Source organism: Salvelinus sp. IW2-2015, linkage group LG1, assembly GCF_002910315.2.
Source record: "Salvelinus sp. IW2-2015 linkage group LG1, ASM291031v2, whole genome shotgun sequence".
Lineage (NCBI taxonomy): Eukaryota > Metazoa > Chordata > Actinopteri > Salmoniformes > Salmonidae > Salvelinus > Salvelinus sp. IW2-2015.
Window position 1 is genome coordinate 2,054,497 of NC_036838.1, and position 15,238 is coordinate 2,069,734.

The 15,238-nt window shown below is 46.3% G+C and overlaps 1 pseudogene; it reads left to right on the forward strand.

The window, feature by feature from the left end:
• The first annotated feature begins 454 nt into the window (after positions 1 to 454).
• On the forward strand, positions 455 to 13,863 carry LOC111962391 (ubinuclein-2-like; annotated as a pseudogene).
• The last annotated feature ends 1,375 nt before the right edge of the window (positions 13,864 to 15,238 follow it).

Below are 15,238 nucleotides of genomic sequence, written 5' to 3' on the forward strand. Positions count from 1 at the left end.
CACAAAACCCATACATTTCAACAGGTGTCCACCAATGTTTGCTTGTGTTGCGTCATAGGTAACTAACATAGCCACCCAACTGGCTTGTTTGGTTCCTTTTGGGATTTACTGTGAGTGTAGCTAGGTCATTGTGGAAAAACGCACAATTCAGCATTTCAGCACTGACTGAATGACATAAGAATGGCATCAAAACAGATGCCATCCATTTTATATATTAGTGAGCAAATGCATAAATTATTCTGGTGACATGATCTGATAAAATGTCCTTTCACAAAAGACATCTCCGTTAAGGTCATAATACTAGTGCCATCTTCTTCAGATGTTCTTATTATCGCCTGTTGTGATAGGGGTGGGATTAAAATGGGGGCAAATGCAGTGATTGGCTATGATAACCGCCCTCGCTCACGCTCCTTCCGTTTTGTCTGTGCGCGCAGGCCCAGTGACCTCTCTGATATTTTATTTACTCCTGAAATCCAAGATGGCCACCTTGAATGTCTCGATCCCATAGCAATTGAGGATGCAAGTAGCTACCGAAAAAACAACTTTTCCCCGACCATCTCATCCCCTGAAATTCAAATCGAATTGTGCGGATGACCCCCTTACATCTTATTAGCCACTAAATAGKCATWGCATTTTCGCGCAAACCCCTTCAATTRMCKAATTTGAAGTAGTTTCGCGAAGTAGCTCGCGCTGTCGCTGTCTGTCCGAAGCGAGGTTCAGACAGGCAGCACATCCAAATGGCCGAACCGAGAAAAGTACAATTTGTCACCCTCTCGGCCTTCGCTGCTGGATCAGCCACGGAGACTAGGAAACGCCGGTTGGAGGATGACGAGGCCGACATCGACTTGGATGCGGATGGTGAGGGCGATACGAAAGCGTCCGGGGCAGATGGTAGCGGTGGGCTTTTCGGCAAAACTAGTAGTGACAAGGACAACGCTGAAGGAAAACGGATTACCGTACGATTGAACCTATCTCTGTCCGAGCCCAGCGATCAATCGTCGGCCGAGTTTAACTACAGCGAACTCATCCAAAACATCCAGGTATGACTCCTTCTGTTTGGCCAAGAAAGACATGGATCAACACCAGTTGATTTTATTAACTTGGTTAGTGGGGACTTGTTAAAAGATAGGATATGAAAGTGCGTGTATCTTTTCTTTCCACGGACTAGCGTGGTCGGTGGGAGGAAATTACTAGTCACGGACATCACACAAAAGACCCTAACTCAGCCATTCATTAAGCCGTTCACTCAAATCACTTGGTACTCAACTCGAACGGCACGTCATTACAGTTGTAGGCACGCCTTATGCACATGCAGTGATAAAGGTTGTCTGGCGCTACCTATTTCCTGTTCTTGTTCACTTGCCAACTCTCTTGTTAGTTTACACCAGCCATACAGCCATTAATATGGCACGTAGAATAAGTGCCCCAGTACAGTTGAGTTTAGCCTCCTATGGGTGATATATTGATGATCAGTCAGTGCTGAATAGATGGAGTAGGTTTGGAAGTACAAGGATGTAGCCTAAAGCGAGTTATGCAAATATCGGTATTATGTTATCAAGACACTCAGTGGTGTGTACAGACATCATTGCATGGTACAGTAGTTTACTCTTTTTTTTTGTTACATATTCGCATAGCGATTATGCTGAATATATAATATATTGTTCTCAAACTTGTAATTACTAGTGATACTACTACTTTATAAACCAGCTGTAAATCTAAATACAAATGCTTCCTCACCAATGCTATTTGGGCAATATGCTTGCATGACAATATGCTTTTCATCCGGTACAATAACAACACAATATTATTTGTTACTTTGTTCATTGTTTGTTTATTGTGGGTAAGTCCATTTCTTTTCCAGTAGTTACACTTTTCTTCACCCATTCCCCCCCCCCCTTTCTAGGCAAAAAAGATCACTCCTCCTCCAGCTCCAACTCAGACTCCAACTCTTTTTATCCTGCCTCCTGCCCTTGACCCTAGCGACCATTTCAACGATGACGAGAAAGAACGACTGCAGGTGGAGGCCCTGGCCAAGAAGTTTGAGAACAAATATGTATGTTATTTTTTGGAGCCGTGGTAAAACTTTGTGCTCTAATAACTCCACTTATAAGATACGAGTTTTAAGATTAGTTTGACTTTTTTATCTGGTTAATAGCTAGTTGTATTAAGTTATAAGCCTGTTATATCTGGTTATAAGCCATTTTTTCTCTCATTTATGACCACTGGTTATACAGTATGTACATGTGAAAGTATGTATCGCCTGTGACACAGGGCAATGCAAATGCAGCAGGAAAGAAGAAGAGGAAGGATAGAATGCAGGATCTGATTGACATAGGCTTCGGCTACGACGAGACTGACCCTTTTATTGACAACTCAGAGGCTGTAAGTATCCCCTTTTTTTACCTTTTACATCCCTTCATGTGGAGAAGGCATGTTAGGCTGTATTATAGGCGGAGAAAATAGGAATCTGCTCTATTCTGGCGAACTTTGCTCTGGAGTTTCGCTTCCTGTTTGGAGCATGCTTAAGACTGTCAATCAACCACAGCACAAATTTGCACAAGCAATCAACCTCACCCCATAAATACTAACCTACATCCACCACAGTGACATGTTGTTGTTTTTTTGTCAGAGACTCATTGAAGTTACTCTGTGTTCTGCATCTATGCTCTCTCCTGTGTGCTATGAATGTAACGGCTGCCATTTTGTTTTGTGTGACAGTATGACGAGCTGGTCCCGGCCTCCCTGACTACCAAGCTGGGAGGGTTCTACATCAACACGGGCACGTTGCAGTTCAGAGCTGCTTCCGAGTCAGAGGGAGAGGACGGGGGCAAGGATGTCAAACCCAGAGTAAGGGTGGGATACTGGCATGAAGTATTGTATACAGTGAAATTACACTATATTAGTCAGTTGGGGTCAATTCCATTTCAGTGATGTCAATTCAGGAAGTAAACAGAAATTCTAATTCATTCAAAATCAATGAAAAAAATCAATGAATTTTTGTCTACTTACTGAATTGATGAGAATAATTGACCCCATCCCTGATAGGAGTATGACAAACCTGCTTTATTTGTGTTTATCCAACTGGTTGTTTTGGTTTTTCATGAATTGTGTCTGTGCCTTCCGGTGGTAGCAGGAGCTGAAGGATGGCGAGGAGCAAGTGATCAAGAGACGAAGGAGGAAAGAAGGAAACAATTTGGAGGAGAAGAAACCCCGGAAGAACAGAGTGCCCAAACCAGGGTGAGATGATAGGATAATGGGATGGATAAATCGCTGCTTCTTGTGCCTGTCAGGCATGTCTGTACCTTCACAAATTACAATTTGAGATAGAATGGTTGTTGAATAATTCAGATGATTTTGTTCTTGCTGTAAGAGCAAATCATCTAAGGGGACATTGTGGTTCTATGCATATTTCTCAAATAGAACTGAGCACGAACCATTCCTCAAAATGTCTTGTAGTGGTTTTTGAATCCGTTCTTATACCTCCCCGTGTCAAACCCTATCAAATGTGCACTGAAATTGAAATGTATGCACTTCAGCATAGAATACAATAGACACATTCATCATATAGATATATTTTTGTTCATTCCTACCCATGTACAGATATGTCTGACTATGACATGATACGCTGTGATGCTCTCTCTGAATGGCTCGTGGGCTTGTGTGACAGGCCAAGTGTCCTTAACAAAGGCTCCATTAGCTACGCTCTGATAGGCTGATCACTCCGCTGCCATAAATACTCCTATTCCCAGAAATAGACCAGCAGATATTATGAGACTGTTGTTTCCCTTGTATCATATTGAAAATACATGGCCTTGCTTATAGGTTTCTTGTCTTCGTGATTACACATCAGAACTTCCCTCACTATTTTCTCTCTTCTTCCTCTTTCTTCCTTCTCTCACCCTCTCCTCTCTTCCCGCTCTCTTTCCCCTCTTCACCCCTCTCTCTTGTCTTTCTGATCCAGAGTGTCGTCTCTGATGAACATCCACCGGCCAGAGAAGAAGAAGAGGAAGAAGCTGATGAAGGACTCCTTGTGCTTGGCAGCCATGTTGCGCCGCTTCACCCGGGAGAAGCAGGAGATGAGGAAGATGAACCCCACCGCGCCCCACTCCGGCATGGGTAGCTCCGTGGCCAACGCCCCGCGAGCCAACCACCTGCTGGCTAACTCCCACCTGCACACTAACGCGGCTAACAACGACGTCTCATTGGCCGAGCTCACCGCGGACCCCGCCATGATGTCACTGCTGGGCTCGGCAAATGAGAAGGAGCTCCAGGATCTTCTGGGTGACCTGGACTTCAGTCTTCTGGACAGCTCGGCTAATCCGCACGTGGCCACGCCCGGGAGAGAGAATGGCCTGATGGGAATTGGAGTTTCAGGGCCGAAGCCGAGTGGGGGCGAGTTAGGGAGGGGGCTGGGGGTTTCAGGGGGTCTCCTACACCCACCTCCGCTCCCTGACGGCCTGCCTGCCCCCCTCATCAAGCGCATCGAGGACCTCCGGGCGGTGAGTCGCACTGATGGGGCTTTTCCAGTTTATCATAGATTTATTTCTTTGGTTATTTAATGTTTATGTGATCATCCCTTGATTTAATTGTTGAGTAACTTCCTGGAATTTTGTACAGTTGAAATGTGTGGCAGCCATTTTCTTAAACCATGATGATATCACTTCAAATAGTGTTTCAGTTCTTGGAAGATTTGTAATGCATTTCTTGACAGGCTGATAAAAATGCAAGGAGAGGTTAGAGAGGAGCAGAGCAGAAAGGAAGAACGGATGAGAGCAAAACACATGAAAGAAAGGTAGACTAGCAACAGACAACTGGTGGCCAAAAGGGAGAGAGAAGAAAGAGAGAGTGACAACTCAAGGATGAGCGAAAACTGTCAAGATGATGATGCAGCCATTTTGAAACTGACACGGAAGGCTCCTTTTTGCTTTTGTGCGTCTTTCCATGGAAGACCGTATGCTCACCAACCTCTTTTCTTCACAGGCCTCTCGTCAGTTTGATCAAGAGGGAAGGAAGAAATTCTTCACCCTAGATATGAATAACATCCTACTGGAGTGAGTTTGTCATTCTTTTGACACATTGTACATCTCTCTCCGTCTCCACCCTGAATGGGTCATACTGCTGATATTGGAGTCGATTGTTCATCTTTTTTCCTGGCTTTTTCACCCTCACTCTGTTCTAAATTTCTCCCAACATCTTTCTCTCTCGCTCAAATTGTTTTATTCTTTGTCGTCTCTTCCTCATCCCTTTTCCTTGCTTACCATCTTTCTCTCCCCATCCCTCCTTTCTCTCACTCCTGTTAATTCCCTCTGTTGCTCCTCTCCCTTCCCTCCACTCTCTCCTCCCCCAGTATTGAGCTGCAGGTGCAGGAGCAGCCGATGGGGCTACGCGGGGAGGTGTATTCTCACCTGGAGGCCTTTGTGCCCTGCAATAAGGAGGCCCTGCTCAAACGCCTCAAGAAGCTTAGCCTCAACATCCAGGATGACCGTCTGCGTACGCCCCTGCTGAAGCTGAAGCTGGCTGTGTGCAGTGTGATGCCCGAGCAGATCCAACGATACAACATGGACTGCATGGTCAAGGCTGCCAAGTAAGAAGATTACAATACTCCATAGTGTACTGCAGCCAAACTCAACAGGCGGACCACGGTCCGGATTCGGACCCAGAAAGGGGTCAATACAGACCGCCGGTCCCGACTTTACATTTGTCATTTTTCTACATTTGGTATTGCGTTGGGCAGTTTGTCATTCCCTGACAGAGAGCTATTTTGATTTAGTACCTGTCAGAAATGTCCAGTTGATCAAATAGCCCATGTTAGGTAGATGGGTACGCTCAGGGGCCTCGACCCCCCGCGGGCCCCCATTTGATTTTGTTGAGTCATTCACTCAGGTATCATATGGTAAAATTTATAGAAGTGCAGGAAATTAGCTTTAAAGCGGCAACATTTTCTCTCCACCAACAAGAAGGATGTGAACAGTTTGTAGTTGTTGGGTGGGGGTTTGTTACTACGCCAATAAATGACAAAATTCATCCTGACCTTCTTAAAGCCACCTAGGAAATTTGTATGACCGGACCTTCTTAAATAGCAGTTGAGTACCCCTGGTATACTGTAATGCTATATCGCTTATCCATAACGGTTGTTTGGTTATTTTTAGTGCTCTACTCTGCTTGTGTTCATAACTGCTTTCATTTATATGCTTCTCTGCCTCTGCGGGAATATATTGAGGTTGGTAGAATATGTTGGTTCTGAGATGTGTGTGTGTTGGACCCTAGCAGGCAGCAGCCTGGAGAGGGAGACAAGAACGGATCAGAGGAGGAGGACGAGGGGAAGCCGGGGAAGAGGATGATGGGCCCACGGAAGAAGTTTGTCTGGGACGACAAGCTCAGGTGACGGCCCATCCACTGCCCTCAATCAAATCTTATTTATTTGTCAGTTGTCAAAAAGTGCTTTTATAGTAATCCGGCCTAGACACTAAAGAAATTCTCGAGCGAAGTCATACAGAAAATGGCTGATTTGAAACGATAATTGATTAGTAAGCTTTTTTCTGTGCTACAGTGTGTGTGGTGTGTGTGTGTGTGTGTTGTGTGTGTGTGTGTGTGTGTGTGGTGTGTGTGCTGTGTGGTGTGTGTGTGGTGTGTGTGTGTGTGTTGTGTTGTGTGTGTGTGTGGTGTGTTGTGTGTGTTGTGTGTGTGTGTAGGTCGCTGCTGTTGTAATCTGGTGGCGTGTGAAGTTGAGTTGCTATGAACTGGAGTCGTCTCAGTGCTCTCTCTCCGTGGAGGATTACCTCAAGGCCTTCATGGAGAACGAGGTCAAACCACTGTGGCCCAAGGGCTGGATGCAGGCCAGGATGCTGTTCAAGGAGAGCCGTGTMGTACACAGTCACCTCACTGTCAACATGTAAGTTATCTCAACTATAGTTGGACCTTATAAATAAGTTGGCTTTATAATGACAATTATACCTTTTATTGTATATATGCCTGATTGACAGATCAKATTTTATTGGTCGCATACACATATTTCGCAGGTGTTATTGCGGGTGGAGCGAAATGCTTGTCTTCCCAGCTCCAACAGTGCAGTAATATCTAACAACAATACACACAAATCTAAAAAGTAAAATAATGGGATTCAGAAATATTAGGACAAGCAATGTCTGAGTCCGGAGTATAAATAAACAGTGTCTTCGGAAAGTATTCAGACCCCTTGACTTTTGTTACGTGACAGCCTTATTTTAAAATTGATGAAATACAATTTTTTCCTCATCAATTTACACACATTACCCCATAATGACAAAGTCTAAACAGGTTTTTCGAAAATTTTCGAAAATTTATTCAAAATTGAAAAACAGAAATACCTTATTTACATAAGTATTCAGACCCTTTGCTATGAGACTCGAAATTGAGCTCAGGTACATCCYTTTCCATTGATCATTTTTGATCATTCTACAACTTGGTTGGAGTCKWCCWGTGGTAAATMATATTGATTGGACATGATTTGGAAAGGCACAGTTGACACTGCATGTCAGAGCAAAAAACAAGCGTTGAGGTCTAAGGAATTGTCCGTAGAGCTCCGAGACAGGATTTTGTTGAGGCACAGATSTAGAGAAGGGTACCAAAAAATGTTTGCAGCATCGAAGGTCCCCAAGAACACAGTGGCCTCCATCATTCTTAAATGGAAGAAGTTTGGAAACCACAAAGTTTCTTGCTAGAGCTGGCTGACGACCAAACTGAGCTATCAGGGGAGAAGGACCTTGGTCAGGGAGGTGTTTCTCTATGGAGATGGGAAACCTTCCAGAAGGACAACCATCTCTGCAGCACTCCACCAATCAGGCCTTTATGGTAGAGTGGCCAGACAGAAGCCACGCCTCAGAAAAGTCACATGACCGCCCGCTTGGAGTTTGCCAAAAGGCACCTAAAGACTCTCAGACACATGAGAAACACGATTCTCTTGGTCTGATGAAACCAAGATTGAACTCTTTGGCCTGAATGCCAAGCATTACGTCTGGAGGAACCTGGCACCATCCCTACGGTGAAGCATGGTGGTGGCAGCATCATGCTGTGGGGAATTTTTAAGCGACAGGAACTGGAAGACCAGTCAGGATCGAGGGAAAGATGAACGGAGCAAAGAGATCCTTAATGAAAACCTGTCCAGAGCGCCAGGACCTCAGACTGGGGCGAATGTTCACCTTCCAACAGGATCCGCAGAGAAGAATGGGAGAACTCCCTAAATACAGGTGTGCCAAGCTTCTAGTGTCATACCCAAGAAGACTCGAGGCTGTAATCACTGCCAAAGGTGCTTCAACAAAGTACTGAGTAAAGGGTCTGAATACTTATGTAAACAGTTATTTTCCGTTTACCTGTTTTTGCTTTGTGATAATGGGGTAGATTGTAGATTGATGAGGGGGAAAACTATATAGACACACACACAGTATGTGATGGATGTATAGACTATATGGATAGAAGATGTACAGAATCTGAAGAAACAGAAGATCGATTGACAGATGGATTAGCATTCCTGGTGGCGGATGTTAACTTACACACACATTGGTTTCTCTGTCCAGGGTCCAAGAAAAGGATGTCCCCCACCCAGGGCTAAAGCAAAGGTGAGTGACATCTCTTCGCTCGCAATTGACATTTGTAACCTTTTCTATAGATGGTTATTTGGTATTTCTTGCGGTGCCATATGTTCTGATGCGGGTCTTAATGCGAAACCTTTGTCCTTTCCCTGTGTTCCAGGAGGGCCAATGGATCCAGCAGAGGCCAATCTCCCACCGGCCACCACCCTTCTCTCCCACGGTCCCCTCCACCCCTCCGTCATCCAGGCCCGAGGACCTGCTCGTCCCCTCGGAGCCCATCTGCCCTGTCCGACTCGCTGGACGAGGACCTCCGCGCCCCCTCCCTGGATTCCGTCTCCCACGCCCTCGCCTTCCTCAGCCAAGCCGCCAAGGGCCTGGGTCCCCACGGCAGCGTCACTGACCTCACCCTCACCTCCCCCCTCTCCCCTCCGCCTTCCAGTTCCCCAACTCCTCCCCCCCCTCCATCACACCTCACTACTCCCCCCTCGTCTTCCCAACTCACCTCACATTCTCTTTTCCAAGATAAACGCCAATCGTCGACGACGGTGACGATGCCATCGATGGCCAACATTAAGACCACGGCTATCTACCTCTCCTCCACTTCCACGGCGTCGGCGGCTCGCATGCAGCTCGCGGGGGCCACGTTGGTGTCTCGTGGCGCCGACGGAGTGTACGGCGTGATGAAAGGGGCAGGCTCTATGGGACAGACTCAGAACACAATGTAGCATGTGCGAACCGCCACTCACAGGCAAGGGGCATGACCGGAGGGAGTAAGCTCCACCCACCGTCGTCCCCCTCCCGCCCAACCAAGCAGCGGCCCCCTCCCACAGCTCTCCGCTCCTCCCCCCCATCAGAAGGTCGCCCTGGGCATGGTGGTGGCAATACCAGGACTGGGAAGAACAGTGTCAAAGCCAACAACAGCAGTAACGGCGGTGCCATGATGAGAACATTCCCTCCTCCTCCCCTCAGTCCCGTGCCACCAACTCCCACTCAACACCCCAGCAGCTCAACTCCAAGAGCCCCCAGCAGCTCAACTCCAAGAGCCCCCAGCAACCCTCCTACCTCACCTCCACGGTGGGCTCTTCACCCTCCCAGTCCCCTTCCACCACCAGGGCAAATCCAAAGCCCCACCACCAGTCCAACTTCATCACCCCCATGCAGGCAACCCTCACACAAGTCCTCCCACAGCAACAACTCCTCCCCATCATCAAGCTCACCCCTCGCCCCCCCGCCCCCACCCTCCTCCATCTCCTCCCTTCCCCTCCTCTTCAACCTCCTCTCTCACTCTCAAATGATCTCCAGCCCTCTCCAGTACCAGTCCCCCAAGACTGCRGGCTTCCGCCCCCCATTTAGTGTCCAAGGTGGGGGTCAGGTAAAGTCGGGCCAGGGCAGTTATAGCTTCGCGGGGAGCCAGAAGGGTCCGTGTGTCATTAGCAGTAGTAGCGTTAGCAGCGCTAGCTCCAACAGCAGCCCCATGCGCATGTCGCCCGTCACCAGTTGCCCGGACAACAGCCCCTCCCCCTCCGGCACGGTCTCGACCAGTCACGGACAGAGACAGAGGGCCGTGGGCGGATCCAAGGCTGTAGGCAGCCGGGTGCCCACGGTAACCATGGCCACACCCTCCGTCACCTCACACCTGACGCAGGTGAGTCAGCCAATCACAGGCGACCAGAAAAAGTGTCAAGAAGAGTGAAAAACAGGATCAAGAGTACCTCTTAGATACTGACTGCATTTGTCTCGCTAGAGTTTTGAGTATGTTCTGCAAAGACTTGGCCAAGTAGTCAGAACAGAAGAGAAGGGAAGAGATTGTGTCAGGCACCTTACATGTCACCTGATCCCTTCTCTCTCTCCCTCTCTCTCTTTCTCTTCCCCCCCAGGTGTCAGCTGGCAGTCCCCTCTTGGGCGGACCACTTGGCTTTGGCATGTTGGGGGGGCTGGTGCCCGTCTCACTGCCCTTCCAGTTCCCCTCGCTGCTCAACTTCACTCCTCCTGGAGCCCCGGGGGCCCCCCCAGGTGTCAGCTGGCAGTCCCCTCTTGGGCGGACCACTTGGCTTTGGCATGTTGGGGGGGCTGGTGCCCGTCTCACTGCCCTTCCAGTTCCCCTCGCTGCTCAACTTCACTCCTCCTGGAGCCCCGGGGGTCAGCGGCCTGGGCACGGGCGCCAACTCAGGATACAGCCTCTCACAGAGCGACTTAATGGGTGAGTAAGTGGCAACTGGTGCCCAACTGGCAGTGGCTCCACAAGACTGTGATCTTTCAAAGCACCGGGCATGCAAATYTATAGGATCAAAAATAAAGCATTTGTTCTCTCTGTTCTCTACGGTTCAGTAGAARMTRTAGGGCTCTTAATTCCACTGAAAAYGTCTGTACTGTACATCATGATGTGGTAAAGGTCTTTAGAATTTACTACTTCAATAGTATGACATTTTATTGGATGAATTTGATCAAATGACAAAGAYAATCAGTGTTTATTAAGATGGCAAAATAAATGGAGCCGCAGTTAGATTTGTTTGTGGTCCCTTGAGATTCATCTAGTCTTAGTTTGTGTTACTCATGGTCAGTGTTGTGGTGTGCAGTGTGTGTGTGCGTGCTGTGGATCCATATCAGCTCTCTCACTGTAACCCTCTTGCCCTGCCTGTCTCGTTTTCTCATCCAATCCCTCCCTCCTTCTCCCCCTCCGTCCATCATCCATCCATCCTCTCCTTCCTTCACTCCTGTGATGCTTTACTCAAATTCTACTTTCATCTTTTAATGTTCCTTTTCTCACCTTTATTCTCCTCAACCCCTTCCCCCTCTCCATTCTTCCKTTTTTTTTACCTCCTCACTCTTTCTTCTCCTCTGTCCATCCCTCCCTCCATCTCTCCTCAGATCTGTATAAGAGTCTCCAGTCAGGGTCACAGGCTGCTCTACCTCCTCACTTGCAGCTTGCTTTCTCAGGTAAACTTCACACCTCCTCCTCCCGTGCTTCTCTCCTCCTCCCTTACCTCCCTCTTCCCTTCCTCCATTTGTGTTGTTGTCATTCCCTGCGTCATGTTGATATCGCTCACTCACTGTTTGGCTGTAAAATCTTCTTTCCCAACCTGTCTGCTTGCTTCAGTGTTAGTGGTGGTCTGCATACCTGTGTTACTGCATGACTAGGTTAACACTTCCTCTTCTGTCGATGAAGCATGTGTGTTGGGTGTTTGGTATGTTTCTGCATCTTCTTGTATTTACACATTTACCCAATTATTTGAACCCCCCCTTCCTCAGATGCGAACCAAAGCCAGGGTGGCGACATGAAGAGGAAGTCCCACTGACCAATAGAGACGGAGGACAGAGAGTGACATCGAGACATCCACTAGGAACACTTTGATTGGACAGATGGACACAATMATGTAATAATACAGGGGGGAGGAGCCTTCTTCCCTCAATATGGACCTGAAGAATCAATTCCCCCTCACCATGACAATTTATGACTTTAATTTAACTYTATTTTTATGATTACTGGGTATAAAATGGACCTGGGGTGAATGATAATGAAACTTTTTTCCTTATATTTTTTTCTTGTCAACATGTTTACATGACCGACCTTTATCACTGTGGAATGAGGACAGGGTTGTATTCATTAGGCTCCAAACGTAGAAAAAAAAATACAGAAACAAGGACGGACTGCCTGAACACTCGTTTTCGTTTAAAAAGCGTTTTGCTATGTTGTGTACCAACGGAGCGCACATACCGCAACGAATGTCGATCTATCTGCCGGTCGTTCGGTGCYGTCTGTTTTACYGACCACCCCGCCAGTGAGGGTCTGATTGCTGACATTTTCGCTCGATTCTACATGTAGAATCAGTTTGCAAATTACGGCTAGCACTCTGTTCAGAGGTGCTAAGTAGTCTCTGCCTGCAAACGCTACCAGTGTGTCCGTTCCTTAATGAAAACCACCCAGGAGAGGGAATACGCTGTTAGCGAAGTAATTTAATTCGAATTTAAGTCTGTTTATATTTTTTCTCGTCTAAAGCAGATTTGAGTATAAATTATTTTTTGGTCGTTGTCTTGACTCTCTGAGAAAGGTAGTTGTTAACTTGTCTCCGATGTGAGATGGTGTGTCCATTGAGTTGTACTGTTTTAAAGTCGCCTCTGCTCCCCACAACTGACTGTTAAGGTAGTATAGCTAATATAAATATTGATAAATTATTTGTCATTTACACAGGGATAAAAAAATATATATTTAGAGGTATGTGTGTGCCGGTGAGATTGAATGTGTGTGTACACAACCTACATATATTATATATTGTATTTTCTTTCCAGGCCAGTCTGTGCTGTGTGAATGTGCGAATTGCATATCCCCTTTTCTCTGTTGTGTGTTTGAGAGAGTGAGTATTCCCCTCTCTTGTTCAGCGTGTCTTTGGTGCTGTGTAATCACACTGGACCTTGTCTGGAGAAAAAACTTGAACTGTAAAAGCTAGACTCCTCTTGGAGGGTGAGAGAGGGGACAGAGATGCGAGATTGTAGCCTACTTGAACTTTTTTTTAAATTGTAATTAATTTACTTTGTAAAAAAAAAAACGCTTATCAACTCAAACACACAAAACTCAACACGACAAAACGCCTTAGTTTGTAAGTTTCATTAAAGAACTATGCAGGACTATAAATGCTTCAATGCAAAAGTGCAAGTCGTCGCTTGGCTTTCAACCTCTTACTCAGCTGTCAATGTATTTCTGGGAGTTGTGAATGTTTGTGTGTACGTACGTCTTGAGTCTTTTTTCCCATCTAAAGAACTCTCCCTTCTCACCTACTGAATACCTCTCTGGAAACTGTTCTTCCTTACTCTCTTCCTATATCTGGGAAGATCTCAATAGCATTACTCCTCACTTCCTCTCTCCTAGTCTTCTTCTCAAAACCCATTGGGGGAGAAGGTCAGAGGGGAGGGACCTCTGGCTTTCTTGCCTCTGTCCATCTCTTATCATCCTTCGTCCCTCCTTCCAATGTCAGTATGAATGTCGACCAACTGCACCAAGAATGGTGCCAAAGATGAGTTTCCTAGCATATAGATGGGGTGCCTTGGTCAGTGTGCGTGTGTTCCTATCATTCTCTTTGAAATGTACCCATGAGTGTTGTCGGTCTGTGGTCTGTCAGGATGTCATGGTGAAAAGTTGTTTCTTTCTGTGACTGGAGCAGGGAGGTGATATTTTAAAGCTTTTGTGCTTTTGGGGCGGGTAAAGATTACATTTCATGGTAACTGGTTACTTAATTCGGTCTCTTTTGTAGATTATTTTTGTGTGTTGATTTATGGAATAAAATACCGTTGGTTTTCAATAGGTCCCGAGTCATTTCCTGTCTTCCGTCCTCCATTGTGACCGATGTCTTTCAAAAGAACACTTCTAGTTCTGAAGGTAGGGCAAAACGACACACTCGAGACACCTGTTAAAGGAAGTAAGGGCTCTATTCAATCCGTATTGCGGAGGTTCATTTAAAGAGAATGTTCCAGCCTTAAAGGTCATTTCCGATTGCCAGCTCAATCAGAATTTACCTTTACATTTGTAGTGTGTGAACTGTAACYCTTCAGATTGAATAGAGCCTTTTCATTTTTTTAACCTTTAACTAGGCAAGTCAGTTAAGAACAAATTCTTATTCACAATGACAGCCTACCCCAGCCAACGCTGGTCCAATTGTGCACCGCCCTATYGCACTCCCAATCACGGCTGATGTGATACAGCCTGGATTCGAACCAGGGACTGTAGTGAAGCCTCTTGCACTGAGATGCAGTGCCTTAGACCGCTGCGCCACTTGGGAGCCCCACGTGAAGACACGTTGCAATAAAAACAAATCAGACATTTATCAGAAGTCCATGTTTTGTACAGTCCCTCAATGATGTCAACATTCGTGTTCACTTTCTGTACTCTGGAAAGGTCAGGGCTCGATTCAATCCATAAGGCTGAAGATCCGTGCTACAATGCGGTTGAAATTTAAAGGTCATTTCCTATTGAGTGGACATCAGCAGRGTTTACTGTGAATGCAGTCTKCTGCAAATGRGGAGACATTGCCTTTAAACCTCAATCGCGCTGTATCACGGATCTTCAAATGAATGGAATCAAGCCCTCACTGTCAAAATACATCATTACACTTGTTGCTCTTTGACCTTTCTCACCCATGCCGGTGGTTTCCAGGTAACAACAGGCCCTAGCTATGTGGAAGGCTCTGGAGTTTTCCCAAATCTTMGCCCGGTTTGGATTCTTTAAAAAGTGAATTGTTTGTTCCTCCCTTGAAGTAACTGATTAGAAATGACTGGACAGGTGAAAGCCATGCGGTAGAGCCCTTCCACTCACCTGCCCAGGACACACACTCAGATTGAGCAACAAAAACAAATCTGCTCTTTACTTGTAAAATGTTCCAAACGGGACATTGTCTTTTTACCTAAATATGCAAACACCGTCAGATAGAATTCATAGCAAGCAATGCATTGGGTTAGTCAGATTCGATTAAATATAACAGAACAGATTACCTGGATTTACATTCACTCTCCCTGGATGGGTTGCCAAAATTAACTAACTGAAAGCCACACCCCCAATAAACCATGAATATGACTGCATTGAGCCATTTGCCACTGTGCTTCCATGGCTATAATCACCATGCTACTGCCTATTTCATTTGTTCATTTATCAAACAAGACAACTCATAATCCAGTACCTTTAT